The 16,859-nt window shown below is 38.6% G+C and overlaps 1 protein-coding gene across 7 annotated transcripts in view; it reads left to right on the forward strand.

Annotated features, from left to right (window-relative positions):
- Nucleotides 1–16,859, forward strand: part of IL1RAP (interleukin 1 receptor accessory protein) — a 216,172-nt gene that overhangs the window by 101,247 nt on the left and 98,066 nt on the right. The window lies entirely within an intron of this gene.

Here is a 16,859-nt window from a genome sequence, read left to right on the forward strand (position 1 = left end):
GGTATCCAGTTACATGAAATAGCTTTGCATTGGGAAAATTGCCCCTTGAAAGCTTAGGATGTAGCCACAAAATGCCTCCCTTGTCCTCTGTCAATATTTTTTTAGTATATGTTCTGCATTCCTGCTCAGTATGCTTGTCAAAGCATTTTAAAACCTCACATTAAGCACTGCTCGAGCACCTCTCTGTGAGGGAGGCCAGTGTTCTGTTTTTTGTAAGTAGCTGTATGGGAAAGATAAGGCATACTTGTTGAAATTAGGGTTACTTGAGTCTTTAGTGGTTTATGGATCAGTAGATAATAGCACTATAAAATTCCAGCTCATTCGCATTCTGATGAAAGGGGAATTGCATGGTGTTATTTTATTTTCAATAAAGTCACCAAATGTCAATGCACATGAAAAGAACTCTGGCCATAGTCCTCCGCCCCTTCCCCCGATCCAGTGTGATCTGGTGGACTGAGGTCACAGCCCAGACTATGGGACTGGTGGGTGCACATTGCCATCTGTCAGGATGATCCTGGTGCCCAAAAATTAGTGAAAGAAGCCATAGAATTTTCTCAACAGGGACACAGACTCACACAGACCTCCTCAGTGTTAGTTCATAAGGGGATTTTCTTTAACACTTTAGCTACAGAAACATGATATTTCTTTAGGGCTTACTTTTTTGGCTTATATGAGTTCCCAGGAAGACTTGGAATATTATCTTTGTGTTTCAGGGACAAGAGTGGGGATTGGAGCAGTGAGGATGCCTAATAGGCTGTTTTCTCCTATAGACTGAGAATACCTGAAGGTAAAGGCTGCACTGAAGCCCCTGTGCTTTCTCCCAGGTGGCAAAGGGTTGGCCTGGTGCACTGTAAGTCTGCTGTGAATGTTCTAATTTAACTCTTGACTTTAACTCTTCCTAATAAAACTAGTTGTGGAAACTGAGGCATAGGGACAATAAAATATGTGGCCAATGTTATAGCACTTGTTAATGCCAGAGTCAGAACTAGGAAAGAGGACTTGTCCTGCCCATTTCTCTGTGTAATGGAGAATGAGGAGCCCCTGGGTGTTGCAGGGTCTGATGGAGTAAGGGGGGCCTGTCTGAGGCTTCTGGGCATCTGAACAGGAGGGGAACTGAGGACTTCATCTGCTGGATGCTTTCTATTGAGCCAATCATTTTTCTGAAAGAATTGGGGGAATGATACTAGGAAGTGCTCTGTGAAGGGACAATTGACTGTATTGTGAGGCCAAGGGTGGCTTGGATCCATTCAAGTCTAATTTCTGAAGACAGGTTCGTTTCATAGGCAGTGGATCTTGATGGCTGTCACAGAACTTACAGTGACATCTGTTTGAACCAACCTTTTGAGAATATTCCATCCTTAGGATGACGTATGGCCTGACTAGAGAATGCAGTGTGCCCGTGAATCCATACATAAAAGTATCAACATCTCATATTTGTAACATATTTCACCATTTATTAAGCTTTATCATAAACATGATCTATTGTGATCCTTATGTCATCCAATGTCATCCTTATGTCATCCTTATTTTATTGATAAGGATTCCAGCATTCAGAGGGGTTATCCAAGGCCACACAGTTAAAAAGTAATCAACAGCAAACTAGAACAGAGGTTGACTGTGTCCTAGAGAAATGTTCTTTCTACTACCCAGAAGTTGCCTTGTACTTATATGTGTTTATTGCATAACAAAATTGGACTATACACCGTGGACACAAACTTAGATTCCCAGTCAAAAAAGGAGCGTAGTAAGAAAAAATCTAAACAAAACAGATCAGGGCAGAAGTTTCTCAGGCCTCTAAGACAGGTGTAGATATCTACCCAGAGTTTTTAGAAAAGGAATAGTTTATTTTTAGGCAAAGGCAAGATAAGAGAGACTCTGGAGAAGCTGCAGAAGGGACCTGAGTCTTGAATTAGGCTGTGGGAAAGTTAAGACCTATTTCCTTTCAGTGATAGACAATTTGGTCTCAAGTGGAGTTTTAAAAAACATCTATATCTTGTGGATTGAGGATTGATTTGGGAATTATGGCTTGGGCTCCCCCTTCTGCAATTAGAGTTTTCACTATGGCAGTATTTTCCATGAGACTTTAATAGGTATATTGCATAAAAAGAGGTTCATGGTCAAATTGTTGTGGGACATTCTCCTTAGGGTTCTTGTCACATGACCAGGAAAGATTAGGCTCACAGACTTGTAGAAGGGTGAGAAAAATGGGATTTATTTGGCAAAAAGGAAAAAAAAGGGAAACAGGGTCTCTCAACAAAGCAAGAGTCCTGTTAGGAGGTTTCCCACCTCACAGATTGAATCCCTGGTTACCACCCAGGAACAAGAGGAACCAGGCTCCTCCCCCTTGCAAACGGTGTGAACCTCTGTAGCTCCACCCCATTCTCCCAGTGTGCAGGCTGGTCAGAGGTTCTCCAGGGGCCCCTTTATACTTGACTGTCTCATTCCCACTGAAAGAAGTACATTTAGCTGCCATTAGAATAAGGATAAGGATAAAGATGAAGACCAATCTTAACTGCTTCCTGCTGACAGGGGGTGCTGTTTTGGGAAAATGACAGTCAGAGCTCCCTCAGAGGCCTATGTAAGGGTCCCCAGCAGAAGGGGCCATCATCCACAGCTCCGGTTGCAAGCCCGTTTGGAGTCTGACGGCCTGAATGTGAGAAGAGACAGACTGGGTTATTAGAAAACACGTATTTAAATGAAACAAGTCGGGGGTGAGGACAAAAATCCTGAGGACTTTTACCAGTTTGCACAGTCAGAGAGAGGCCAAAAGCCTGATTGGTAAAACAACTTTTACCCTTTTACTGGCATGTCAGACTTCTGGGTTGCCTTCTCCCCAGCCCAATACTAAGCCAACTGATTTAAGGTTTGGAAAATTAACTTTTCCCAGTTTGGAGGCTGCATCCAAGGGGAGTGTTTTGTAGTATGGAGACACAATTACCTATCAGTGAAGAGAGGGCAGAGGAGGAGAAAGGAAAACAGAAGATTTTTTTTCAAAGGAGTTACAGGGGTTCAGGATGCATTTAAAAGGGGTACAGAGTGAAGATGGACGGCTACTCATCTAGAAAGAGGGGAGCAGGCATCCCTGGTTCCTTTCTCTTCCTAACAAATACCTGGGGTGAGTGAGGGAGAGAAGGAAGAGTGTCCTCTTTCCCTCTTCCATCCTTGCATCTCTGAGTCCCGGCAGCCTTGGCATGTGCCATCCATGGTTGCCAAAGCAGGCACCCATGAAACAGTGAGGGTGTAGAGAATAGGAAGTATCGCCTCTCACCTATGCCTCTATTCCCCCTCCTATCAGTAGCCTTGGAGTTCCCTAGACCTCATTTGTGCCATAGATACTAGCATGACCTTTATCCATGAAATGGGAGGCTTGGCTTAATTGGCAGGAATTAGCCATTCTCACCTCAACTGTGCCTTTTAACCTCTGTTATCATGGGCCTCTGGATCCCTTAGATCCAATTTTCTTTCCTAGGGCTTTGACCTGAAGCTTGAAATTGAGTTTGGGACAACAATATGTCTCATGGGGAATTGCATGGACTCCTTATCATAAGCCAAATGCTGAGGTGAAGCTGTGGAATTGAGTCCTCCTCCAAGAAGGGAGAGAAAATGATGTCTTGTGACATTTCCAGATAACTGGTGGTTATAGATATGCTTGCTAAGATTTGGGTGCATGGTGCTTGGCTTTGGTTAGCTCCCTTGGTCTTACTTTCCCAAAAAGGAAACCTCCGGGTGATGGATATACTATTTATTCCTATCACCTGGCAGGATTTGCAGGATCATTGCTCAGAACTAGAATATGGATCCAGATTTCTACATTACCCATCCCGTTTGCTCTTTTTGAGCTGCAGCCGGAGATTGCTGGTTGGTTCACAGGAACAAGCAGGATTAGTCTGAAATGTAGGCAAAAACGTAAAAACAACTAATGAGTTGAGAATTTAATGACAAAGGTATGATAAGTTTTGAAACATAGTTTCTCTCCAGTCCTTATTTTTGTTAAAAAGAAAAATCATGGTAGGACTGACTCGTTTGCAAAATAGACTTTAGTCTTATACTTGGCCTGATTATTTGCATAAAGTACAGCAAGAATAACTGTTTCTGCATACACCTTTTAGATTGGCTTTGGTGGAATCTCAGATAAGACCTTTTAAAGCTGAGCCTAGCCATGGGTTTGTATCTTCAAATACCTATGAATTGGGTGATCCTCTCCTCTTAAGGTCCCAAGATAAATTTGGAGCTCTTGGGCCTGTTAGAAAGTGACATTCTCTACTGACCACAGGTCGGGAACCCTGTATAAGGACTGCGTAGACAAGAGTATGAAGCCAGTTTTTTTCCCCAGGAGCTTTCATTGGCTTTGCAAGTCGAGCTTGACTCCTTAAAAGGGAGCATACTCTTCAGTCAAACCCTTGGTAAAACAAACAGTTTCTGCAATTGTGTCCTGTTGCAAAAGAAAAATGGATGCTTATTGTACTGATGCAAATGACTATATTGCCGAAAGTTAAAAATACTCACAGGTAGCTTCCAAATTCTAGAGGAACCAGGCAGAGAGAAACAAACATGCTCCAAATTTTCTTCACAGGAGGATACCTTACTCAATTATTAAAGGCTGTAAATAGTTCAAAATAAGTTTCTTTGACCCTGAAAAATAAAACAAGGATCAGCAATATTCCAAGTAAAAGTTTAAAAGATTGTGTTAGTTTTCTCAGTTCAGTCTGTTTAGTTATTGTTTTGCTTGATATTTGTGAACACTTCAGCTCTTTATGAGTCCTGTACATTTTTCTTTTATTCCACTGTTACAATCTCCAAAGTTATCATAAACCTGTATTTAAGAGCCCCTGCCAAAGTTCTATAGCTCATTATAAACAATCTTTTGAAAAGGATTAAAACAAGTCAACAATTGTCTGTGAATAACAAAATGTCCAGGGTAGTTACAGTTAGAAACACAATTGACAAAGTTTGGTTATCTCTGTGGTTTACAATAACTTAACATAACAAGCTTGTTATGATTGATAGCATATACTCAGACATTAGAATTTTAGAAATTCCATACAATTTTGGAACATATATTAGCATTATTCACCAAAATATTTCCTAAAGAAGATTGAACATCATTTTGGCAATCCAGTGTACCTAAACATGTTAAATAATCCTGTTTACCTCTCTTTTCTGGACACTCCAGTGGCCCTTTGTAGTAGCCAAAAAGCCAGGTGTCAGGAAAGACAATTTTGTAATTAAAGTTTGATTTTGGGAAGCCTGCTAAATATGTTAGAGGTTTAAAACATTTGATGTTCTGAAGTAGAATTCCAGATTATGATAAATTATTTTACAAAAATGAGGACTCAGGAATTTAATAAGCAAAAAACCTTTTATAGCCCTTTACAAATTTTGCTAAAGAACAAATTAGTGCCTTAACAGTCCCTTGTTGTGCTTTTATTTCAATCCTCAATTTACAGAAAAACCATATAATACCTTTTTGAATTTAGTCAATATGTTCACACAGGGGATTTTTGCAGGATTAATTTTTACACTCCTTCTACTGCTTGTTTGAACTTTTAGCTTTATCTTATCTAATTTAAAATAATTCTTTAATCCTGGGCAAGAATTTACATTTGTCTCAAAGATTAAAGTCACGTGAACTGAAAGGTACCACAGCTTTTGTCTTCCCTTTTAAAAACATTTGATCCAAGTGCTTATCTTCCTTTAGGACAATTAATTAGAGCTCTTTTTATAGACATCACACACAAAACACATATACAACTATGCAGACATGCAGAAGAAAACCCAGTCCCAACAAGATTTCCAATCTCATATTTGGATTATTAGCCTCTGGGTGCTTTTAATTTTTGGGGTTCCATGAGAAAAACGGAGGTCTTTCCCCTCTCATGCATGCATTAAAAGTGGTGAGGCAAAATGGAGAAAAATAATTTAGTTGACTGAAAAAAAACCCACCTTTTCCAGAAAAACAAGGTCCAAGAAAAGGAAAACATAAAGGCCTTTTAAATATAACTATAACTTGGATATCCACTTTTAATTAAGCTGAGCGCTCCTTAAGAAAATCCTTTTAACTCCCTTAATACTCAACAAGTGGCCAATATTTCTGGCTTTCACATTTCACTAAAGACTCAGAGCAAGGAAAATCCAATGCAGTTTGTGGAGGGGAAGGGAATCAACAAATAGCAAAAGGTCATACAGATATCAAATCCTAAAGGACTCATTTCCTAAGCCAGGATTGAATCCCAGCCATAGGTAAGCTAAACAAAGCCTTGCCATGTGGTTACATGCCACGCCCCCAAGGACGTACAACAAGATGGAGGCCTGCAACGAAGTATTTTACAGACCATACAGAAAGACTGCAAAGCACACCAGACTGGCTACAACTTAAGACCAGCCTCACAAATCCTTTTTCATAATTAAAACTTTACAGAGAATATAAACATTGATCCTTATCATTCCTAGCCTAGTAAAATGTCTTCTAAAAGGAAAACACAAACAAAAAATAAATAAATAAACAACAACCATGCTTAAAAGTCAACTCCTGACTTGATGGAGAAAAGGAAAGAAAAAAAAATTTTTTTAATGTCTGGGGAAGAACCTCTTATTCTTATGCAAATGCATTCCTCCACCGGGGAGAGAAACTTAATTGCTGTCCAATGGGGTTGAACCCTTTGGCCAGGGAGGGGAAGACGCCATGGATGCATGGCATTCCCCAGCCCCAGCCGGGATGGGAGGGGGAACTGGAGCTACCGTTTGCCCATCCATCCGGAAAAAAGAAGGAAAAGGCCATGGAAAGGCTGGGTTGGACTGAGGCCGTCTTTTCTGACCCCTGAGCGTGACAGTGGTGGGGGCACAGTTTCCTCTACCCTCAGAAGTCTGAGGATGAAAAGGTTTAGAAATGAGAGGGAAAGAGATTTCTTGTTTTGCATCTCACTCACCCTTTCTCAAACCCCATGTTCTGGACACCAAAGATGTTGTAGGACTTTCTCCTTAGGATTCTTGTTACACAACCAGGAAAGATTCGGCTCGTAGACACACAGAAGGGTGAGAAAAATGGAATTTATTGGGCAAAAAGGAAAAAAAAGGAAACGGACTCTCAGCAAAATGGGAGTCCTGCTAGTAGGCTTCCGGCCTCACAGATTGAATCCCTGGTTACTACACAGGAACAGGAGAGGCCAGGCTCCTCCCTCCTGCAAATGGTGCAAACTTTCATGGCTCCACCCCATGCAACCAGTGTGCAGACCAGTCGGAGGTTCTCCTGGGGACCCTTTATATTTGGCTGTCTCAAAATAACTTTGGTTAATGTTGTGTTAAGCCAAGCGGATCAGAGTATTCACTTGGCAGATTACTCCAAACCTTTAAAATGCCAGTGTGTATTGTGAATCTCCAAGAGATATGTGATATGTTACTTTTCAAACTTATTTTTTTGGCCATGCAGTCCTTTTGCAGATTGCTCAGCACAGGACATGATAATTTTCATCTCGGATTTTGGAGGAGTTGTATCTTACTTGGCCATTTGCTTTCTTGTTGTTTAGTGTGTGTGTGTGTGTGTGTGTGTCTCTAACTTTGCTCCCTGTGAGATCCCTGATTAAATAAATGAACAGTGTGTTTATTTCTATATATTGCACAACTTCTATTAAAGTGTATAAAATAGGGGCTTAATAAATACATTGATTTGAATCAAATTTGATGCCGTAGATTCAGAAGCTAGGGAATTACAGGTTTTATAGAGAAATCTATGAAAACTCAGCCACAATTTTGTTACTTCTGGCCTTTCTAACAGCTTGTAGAAAATGCCTGTCTCTCGAGAGTCTCACAGACAGGATCGTGATCTTCAGACCATCCTTTTGAATTAGAGAGGTTATTAGTGGCAATGTTGTTAAGGGAAGTTTAAGGAGAGAAAACCTCAGATGGTTAAGAAACTTCTATGCTGGGAAAAGTAATTAATTTCCTAACCTGGAGGTGACTGGATCTTAGTCCACAGGTGATAGTCTGTTTCGTGCCTATGGTGGTGATAATTTCACCTAATTTCCTACTTGAACTTCAAATGCATCACATTGCCTAAGTGATGTGCCCCTTCCTCCCTCCTCTCTACTCTGCTTCCTTCTCTACTCCCTACTCTCACATGCTTTGAAATGCCTCTGCTGCAGCACTGTTGTCTGTGCTGTGTGGGGGGAGGGTTGGGTGAGAAGAGAAACATATAATCTCAAACATACAGAAAAAGTTACAGTACAGCAGAAAGAGCATTTTTTTCCTGATCCATAATCCCAAACATGTTTTTATAGCCGAAAGATTCGTTTCACGATCAGGCATTGCATTTAGTTCTCTTGCCTTGCTTCCTTCAGCCTGGAAGAGCCTTTCCATTTTGCACTAACTTCCTACCTTGATACTTTTGAAATTTACACACCAGTTGTTTTGTAGAATGTTCCTCTTTTGGGTTTGTCTAATGTTTTTTCATTGTTATAATTAAAAGTATGTGGTTTGAATACCTCCAAAAATTGCAAGCTTCATGAGGAAGGGGGCAGTTTCTCTCCCTCCTCCTCCAGACTGTCCAGAGCTTGATACATATTTGCTGAGTAAATTAAAAGTAGTGTTTGACCATCTCATCATAAATTACTCCTCCTTCCAGCCTTGAAGTTCCCTGTCACGTTCTGTGTTGGATTTAACTTGCTTTCTTGGTTTAAAATTATATAGATAGATAGATAGAGATTGCTCTATCTATCTATCTATCTATCTATCCATCCATCTTCTATCATTAGTTCTGTCTTTCTGTAACCTCTTCCTGTTTTCTTAAATATACTTTAACCAACGAAAGAGTTTTTCCACATTTTTTACAGAAGCACAACATATTGAAGTACATAAATATTGTGTTCAACTTTTTCATTTTGTTTACACAGGCATCATCATGTAATCACCTAAGAACTAGAACATTAGCAGGCCCTAGAAGCCTCACTCTTGCCCCTCCCATTAATATCTCAAAGGTAATTCATTTTCTGATTTAAATTAAGCAATTTATAAAATATTTCCTTATCGAATTTAAGTTCTCTACCCCTTCAGTTTCTTTCAAATTTAAACAAAACCAAGCAAAAACTTTAGCTTATTTCATAATAAACACTAATTGTCATAATATGTAGCATTATATATATATATATGTATACACACACACATATATATGTTTTCACATGTCACATCCTTTGATCCTCTCCATCTGCCCTATGAGATAGTCAGGACAGGGATTTTTACTGCTATTTTAAAAATGAGGATATGGGGCCTAGAGAAGGGAAACCTCCTGAGCCATGATTTTTCCAATTTCCAATTTCATCATAGAGCCTATCACAATAATCTTGGCTTTTCTGTAATTTGTCAAAGCCAGACTTGACAACTAAAACTATCTTCTTTGAAATATTTTGAAAATAGAGCACTAAACTTGGACCTAGTACACACAAAGTGTAGGGCATGGCAAGTTTTGCCCAATACTCAATGGTCAACTTGAACCACATAATTTGGGCTCTTTTTTGTAAATAATATTAATGGTAGCTCACATTGTCTACTACTCCATAGTTCCTCGATTATTTCACATCTATTATCTCACTTAATAAGAGTTGATGATAAACAGCATTTGCTGAGAGCAGTTTGTGTTCCTGGATGGTGCTAAGCACTTTACAGCAATTATTAAGACTTTCCTCTCAACAAATGGTGAGGTAGTTGTATTAGTTTCTATCATTCCCCAGCCTCAGTGTCCCTAAGTAGAGAAATACTTAATCATCAAATTGTCCTCTGGAGAGAAGGTACAACGGAGCAATTCCTTACCTTGTTTAAAAGGATCCATGAACCCCTAACACATCAGTCTTGAATTAACCATCAAGACAGTGAGCTAGTTACAGATCTTCCTAAGAGGTCAATGTGAATATTCCTCACCTCTTCTCTCAGGCTCTCCAGTATCACACAGTCAAACAAACTAGGAACTTCAAGTTCAGTGCTCTTTTTAAATTGCTCTTTCACCTTCCTCTCACTGAAAACCCAGTTCTAGTTCTCCCTTGTGAGGGACAGGACTTCATGATGGTATTTCTTCCCTCACTCCACAGAGCATGTTGCTATTCCAAATATTAAAGCACAAAAGGGAATCAATCTGCTCACATTCTATTCCAAGCTTCTAAAGATGGCAGGTGGTATATTATGTATATGTGTTCTCTCAGAGTGCTGAGCACTTTGAAACTATTTCCTAAAAAGGGAGAAGGCAGTATCTAAGAGGAGTGTGCTAATGTTCCCTTATGAACTTTGACTCTGCTGTTATATCAGTAAAGGTTAGCAGTACTGGCTTGGTAAGCTGAAAGTTGGGGCATTTCATTGATCTCTCCATGTGCCTCCACTGCTAGGCATTTCTGGAATATTCAGTGCTTAATGACAAGGCTGTGTTATTTTCAAAGTAAATGTTGAAAATAGAAACCATATTTTGGTTAAAACACCTTTCTTTAAACTGTCAAAAAGCCTCCATAAATCATTTGTTGAGTTTTTAAAAAGAAAAATCGTATCACTGAAAATATATTTCTAATTAATGCACTGTAACATTAACTTTTTTGGGAGTACAGCTCTGTGAATATTAACTCATGTATCGAATCAAGTAACCACTGCAACAAACAGGATACAAAACTGTTCTGTTTCTCCAAACAGCTCTCATGTGCCCTCCGTTTGCTGTCATACTCTTCCGTTATCCCTAACCCCTTGATCAGTTCTCGGTCACTCCAGTTCTGTCTTTCTGAGAGTGTTATTTAAATGGAATCATACAATAGGCATCCTATTAAAGTTGGTTTATTTAATTCAGCACAATGCCTTTGAGATTCATCCAAGTTATTATATCAACATATATAATGCTCATTGCTTAGTATTGCTGAGTATTATTCTATTTCTTTGGATGCCACAGAATTTGTTGACCCATTCACTTGTAGAGTGACAATTGAATTGTTTCCAGCTTTAGGCAATTCATAATAGGGCTTCTACAAACATGCAGGTATAGCTTTTTGTATGAAAGTAAGTTTTCATTTCCCTTGGACAAATATCTAAGAGTGAGATTACTGGGTTGTATGGCATGTTTATGTTTAACTTTATTAAGAAACTGCTAGCTGTTTTCCAGAGAGGGTATATGGACATTTCATATTCCACCAGTACGAGAGTTCCATTTGCTTTGCATTCTCTTCATCACTTGGTATTGTCAGTATTTATTTTTTAATTTTAGTCATTCTGAAAGGTGTATTGTGGTATCTCCTTATGGTTTTAATTTGCATTTCCCTGATGGCTAATGACATTGAATGACTCTTCATGTGTTTATTTGACTTTTGCATATCGTTTCTGTGAAGTGTTTCCTTATGACTTCAACATTTTAAAATTGAGTTGTTTCTTATATGATTCCTCCTACTTTATTCTTCTTTTTCAAGATTTTTCTCAATGTCTTAGGGCTTTCTGTTTTCATATAAATATCAGAATCAGTTTCTCTGTAGCTAGAAAAAATCTTTCTGGGATTTTGATTGGAATTAACTAAATCTGTAGGCCATCTTGGAGAAAATTGACTTATCTACGTTGAGTTTCTCAGTTCATGAATATGGTATGTCTCTTCTATTATTTTCTAGTACCATTTTAACAAATTACCAAAAACTTAGTTGCTTAAAAGACATCCACTTATTGTTGCACAGTTTCTGTGGGTCAGAAGGCCAAGAACAACGTGGCTTAGCTGCTTCTCTGCTTAGGGTTTCATAAGGCTAAAATGATGGTGTCAGCAGTATTGTGTTCCTTTCTGGTGACTCTGAGATGAATATATTTCTATTCCTTTAATAGTTATTGGACTATTCAGGTCATCTGTTTCATCTTAGCTGAGCTTTAGTAGTTTGTAGTTTTTGAGATATTAGTCCATTTTATCTAAGTTGTGGCATGTATGAGCCTAGAGTTTGTAATATTGCCTTATTACCATTTTAATGTCTCCATGATCACTAGTCATGTCCCGTCATTCATTTCTATTTTTAGTGATAGTACTTTTTTTCCTTGCTTAGTGTATCACCTGGCTTGACGTTTATGTTTTATTGTTCTTTTCAAAGAACTAACTTTTGGTTTCTTTATTTTTCTATATGTATATATTTCCTGTTTTAAAATTATTTGATTTCTACTCTATAAAATTTCCTTTATTATGCTTGTTTCATTTATTCTTCTTTCTCTAGTTTCTTAAAGTGGAAGATTAGATTATGGGCTTGCTATCTTTCTTCTTTTCTAAGACAAGCCTTGAATGCTACAAATTATCCTCTAATAACTACATTAGCTGCATCCCACACACTTGGTATGTTTTATTTTTATTCTCGTCAAGTTAGAAATATTTTCTAATTTCCCTTACAACTTTCTTTTTAACCCATATATACTTTATTTTAAGGCATATATTTTAACTTTGAAGTGTTTGGAGATTTTCCTATTATCTTTCTGTTATTGATTTCTAGTTTAATTCTATGGGGAGAGAACATACTTTGAATTCTTTTAAATTTGTTAAAATTTGCTTTATGATACATGATATAGTGTATCTTAGTGAATGTCCTATTGAGCAGAATGCAGTATTTTTTACTTTTAGAATCTTCTAACAGTTGTTCCATATAATATGCTCGTGTTTTATAACTGCATTCGCTGGGAAAGACAGGATGAAGAATATTTACTTCATTTTACCTCATATCAGAGGCTTCCATGTCACTTTGCCAAAACTTTCATTTACTGATAAATATTAGATTTGAAATATTCTGCACAAGGATCCTATTTTCAAAAAAAGCCCTATAAACTCCACAAAAGATTGATTATGAAAATAACTCTCATGTCTTAATAAATGCTATCCCTTTTCTGTAGAATGGAATAATTAGTAGCTTTTCCTGTTTTCTTCAAAGCTTTGTTCATTATATCTTAGGTAAGCACAGAATGCAAGACCTACTCAGACTTTTTGCGGTAACTTAGAGAAAAGAAAAGGAAAGATCTGAATGGGATTAGGGCAGAATCGGGACTCAAGGAAGTGATTTGACTACAGGGTTGACCTTTCATGGGGATAGCCTTCTGGGGTGTATTCCTTGGTGTAAATGGCCAAGTTTTCAAAACTGTGAATGGTCATAGTTTTCAGTGGGCAGGTCATAGAAAAGGATGTCAGTCAACCATGGCAGAATAAAGCAGGTTTAGCAGTTTCATGGTTATAGGAAGTTTATCTAGCTGACTGCAAGCCTTTACAGGGACATAAGGTAGGCTCCTGGAACAGGGTGCTGACGAGCACCAGGTTGAAGGCCTGAGTGGGTGTTTTCTGAGTATAGAGTTATATATGGGATCAGGAAACTGAGGGACAAATCCAGTCCTGTGACCTGGTGAAATGCTGCTGTGCAGAAGGCAGGCAGAACAAATGGTGATTCACGGCAAATCCCACCCTTGGGGCAGCAAACCTAGTTTGAGCCTGTCACCTGCGGGCTAGGTGAGAGAATCCAGTGGTCAGAGTGATGGAGATAAGGAGATGCTAATGATTACCAAGTCTAGAGAATGCAGACAATAAAAAGTTTCATATGCAGAAATAGATGTTAAGGTGCTGAGCACATGTTAAGACACATCTTTAACATTGTTGTCGATTACAGAGAACTAAGTACATTTTAAATCTTCTTGCTAAATGATATAGGCATTAAAGTTGATATACTGGGAAACAATGGGATGAAATATGAGAGATGTACCAAAACGTAAGGGAGAGAGTATGAGGATTATCATGCAGTAAATTAAATGGATAATGCAGGAAAGGCTGGGAATATATTATATGTAGGTTAGAATCATCTGAAGCAACAGCAGGTTCTGTTAGGCCCCATCACAATAATCTAAAGCTAAGCTCTAATTTGGACACTGAGAAACTATGTTTATTACCCATGTCCCTTTGCTTTCTGACAGTTTCTCCATCTCTGACCCAGCGCCCTCTCACTCTAAGACGCAACAACCAAAAGTGTATTACTCTTTACGATAATAAAATTCTAAGGCTGAATACAAGACAATGCTGAATGACCCAGCATTCTCTGAGAGGTTGCCGATCAGCCAGGCACCTCCCAATAACATTGGTGCCTTTAATGTGTCAAAACCAGCCTGCCCAATCACATTGCCTTTTCAGTCTGCTTTATTCTAATTCATCACAGGGCAGGACTGGCCCTGGATGTGTGTTTGCAGGAAGGTTATCTTTAGATTAGCTTTGCCTTGGTGACCTGACTCTTTGCTGCCTTCAGCATAATCCAGTTACTCTTGGGAATATCAATTAAGGCCCTCAATCTCACTAATTAGAATGTCTTCTAAATGTTGCCTTAGGAATTCAGCAGCTTATAAACAGGCAAACTGGGAAAATCTAGAGGTATGTAGGGGTTTTTAAATAGCCGACAGCAATTTGAGAAGACGTATTGCTTTAGCATAGCTGAGAAGTGGGGCTGAAGTTACGGTTCCCTGAATGCAATGAAATCTCTAGTTGCTCTTTGCTGGCAAGTTTAATGCAGAATTATTAATTACATTTATTAATGACTTGGATGAGGATATAGGTTGCATGCTGATCAAGTTTGTAGATGTCACAAAGCTAGGAAGATAGCAATTATTGTGATAACAGATTCAGGAGCCAAAATGACTTCAAGACAGAATTTAGCAGCAATCTATCCAATACGTGCCTGGCAGTGCTCTATAAAGTACAATTTGATGGTCATATTGCTTCTTTACTCAGAAAACTTCGGTGACTCCCTATTTGCTCTTTAAATCCCAAGCCCTTGGCCTGTTATTTAAGGCTTTGCTATATTATGATTCTACCACTGTCTGCTTTCCAACAAAATCTTCTATAGTTCTTTTTCTAAAACCGTGTGCTTGAGCAAAACTCAGTTCTTTATATACTATTTTCCATTTGTGTTCTATGCTTTCACTACCTTTGAGCATTATTCTCCACTAAAAGTTTCTTTTTCTCACATGTTCCTTCTGTCTCAAGTCTAAATATCCATACCAGTTCAAATGTCACCTCTTGTGTTTCGTCTTCTTTTATTGTCTTGGCTGGAGTGACCTCTTTCCTTTGCTAATCTTCAATAACACTTATCTGTTCCTCTCTATTTTTATCACTTTTTACTTTGTATTGCAGGGTTTTTTTTTTTTTTTTTTTTTTGGTGCACATTTTAAGTTTCTGTTAGACCCTGCCTAGTGCTAGAATTTCTGTCTGGTAACTCTTTTTATCTCCTAAGTGTCTACGGATGTGTGTTCTATACATAGTTGATGATACTAAAGTGTCTTGCTGGGGGTTCATCTTTACTGTGGAAAAGGGCCTTTAGAGAAGACCCTACATTTTGCCCACGAGAGGCTTCGTAGCTATATCATAGCAACTTGGAAACTCAAAGGATAAATCCTTGAGGGGATGGATATTCCATTTTCCATGATGTGCTTATTTCAGATTGCTTGCCTGTAACAAAGCATATCTGGTCCATACACACACACACACACACACACACACACACACATCTACTATGTAACCACACACACACACAAACTAAAAAATTTGGAAAAGAAGGAGAAAATGCTCAATACATGTTTTATTGAATAAATGAAAGACTGATGGAGAGAAAAAGATTTCCCCAAGGTCATAATATAAGAGCTGGAAGGAAGAGGTGCTGGGAAGAAAATATCATTATTTATCAGATGAAACAATAGCTTGTGATATGATGAGCTCACCTGTGATTTGTGTACAACCAGGCTAAAAAAGGAAGAATGAACCAGAGATTTTTGGAGAGGTGTGGTCAAGAGAGGTGACGGGAGTCGGAAACTTGCATCGTCCTTTAGGGTGGCCACACCTCTTGGATTCCTTGTGTAGTTTATACCTTTTGTTATAATTTAATGCTCTTAAAACTGGCCCATTTTAAACGATGTTACATGGTCATCTTATTTATCAAATACCTCTTTGATCTGTTTAAGCCGCTGCATACCTGTGGTTGTGAAACTTGTGGCATAGGCTATTTGAGATAATAATCTTTGTAGTTAGCCTAATGTGGATATAAATACGATCTTTGTCACTTACTAGAAATACGAACTGGACAAGTTATCAAGACCTCTACAAGCATTCTTATATGGCTGTTACCTTCAACACAGAAAGCAGAGTTCTTGAGCGTAGAATTTCTGCATCATCTTCAGGTTTCAGTATTTATAACCCACAGAGGTTTTACCGGTGGCCAGATATGTCTTGGGTAGTAGGAAAAGATATACTTCACAGAGCTGTGAAATTTCCAGGTCTTTGGCATTAAACGTCACACAACCAAATGTAAGGGTGTGGTTCACACCGGTTGGCTGTTTCAGCTGGTTATTAATAGGAAGGCTAAAGGTCATAGAAAGTAGCCTCCTCCCTCATCATTTCTGTCTTCCAGTGAGAAGAGGAGAGCATGAACAGCAGGGAATTAGATTTACATATTTTCCTTAATATAAATTCAGAGTATGGTAGATTGCAGACAAAGTCTGAATCCAGGATTTCTAGACTTTCTATGTGTCTATGTGTCACTAAAAGGGAAAAGTGCCTGGATTGTAAAGTATTCCAACTAGAAATAGACCAAGGGAATGCAGAGGGGTAAGAAGGTTGAATTTATCTGCCAGAAATGTAAATCCTGGTCGAAAAATCCAGATGAATATTTTTTAAGTAGGCAGTTATAGTTCAGTGAAACAGAGAGAGCTGTGGAGCCAGACAGCTGGAGTTTGATCATAGCTCTACCACTTTCTAGCCAAAGGATCATGGTTATGTTATTTAAACTTGTCTCTAGCCAAAGGATCTTGGTTACGTTATTTAAACTTGTCTATGAAACTTCTTTATCTGCATGTAATATGGGAATTGAAAA

This window comes from Symphalangus syndactylus, chromosome 17, assembly GCF_028878055.3.
Source record: "Symphalangus syndactylus isolate Jambi chromosome 17, NHGRI_mSymSyn1-v2.1_pri, whole genome shotgun sequence".
In the NCBI taxonomy this organism is placed as follows: Eukaryota; Metazoa; Chordata; class Mammalia; order Primates; family Hylobatidae; genus Symphalangus; species Symphalangus syndactylus.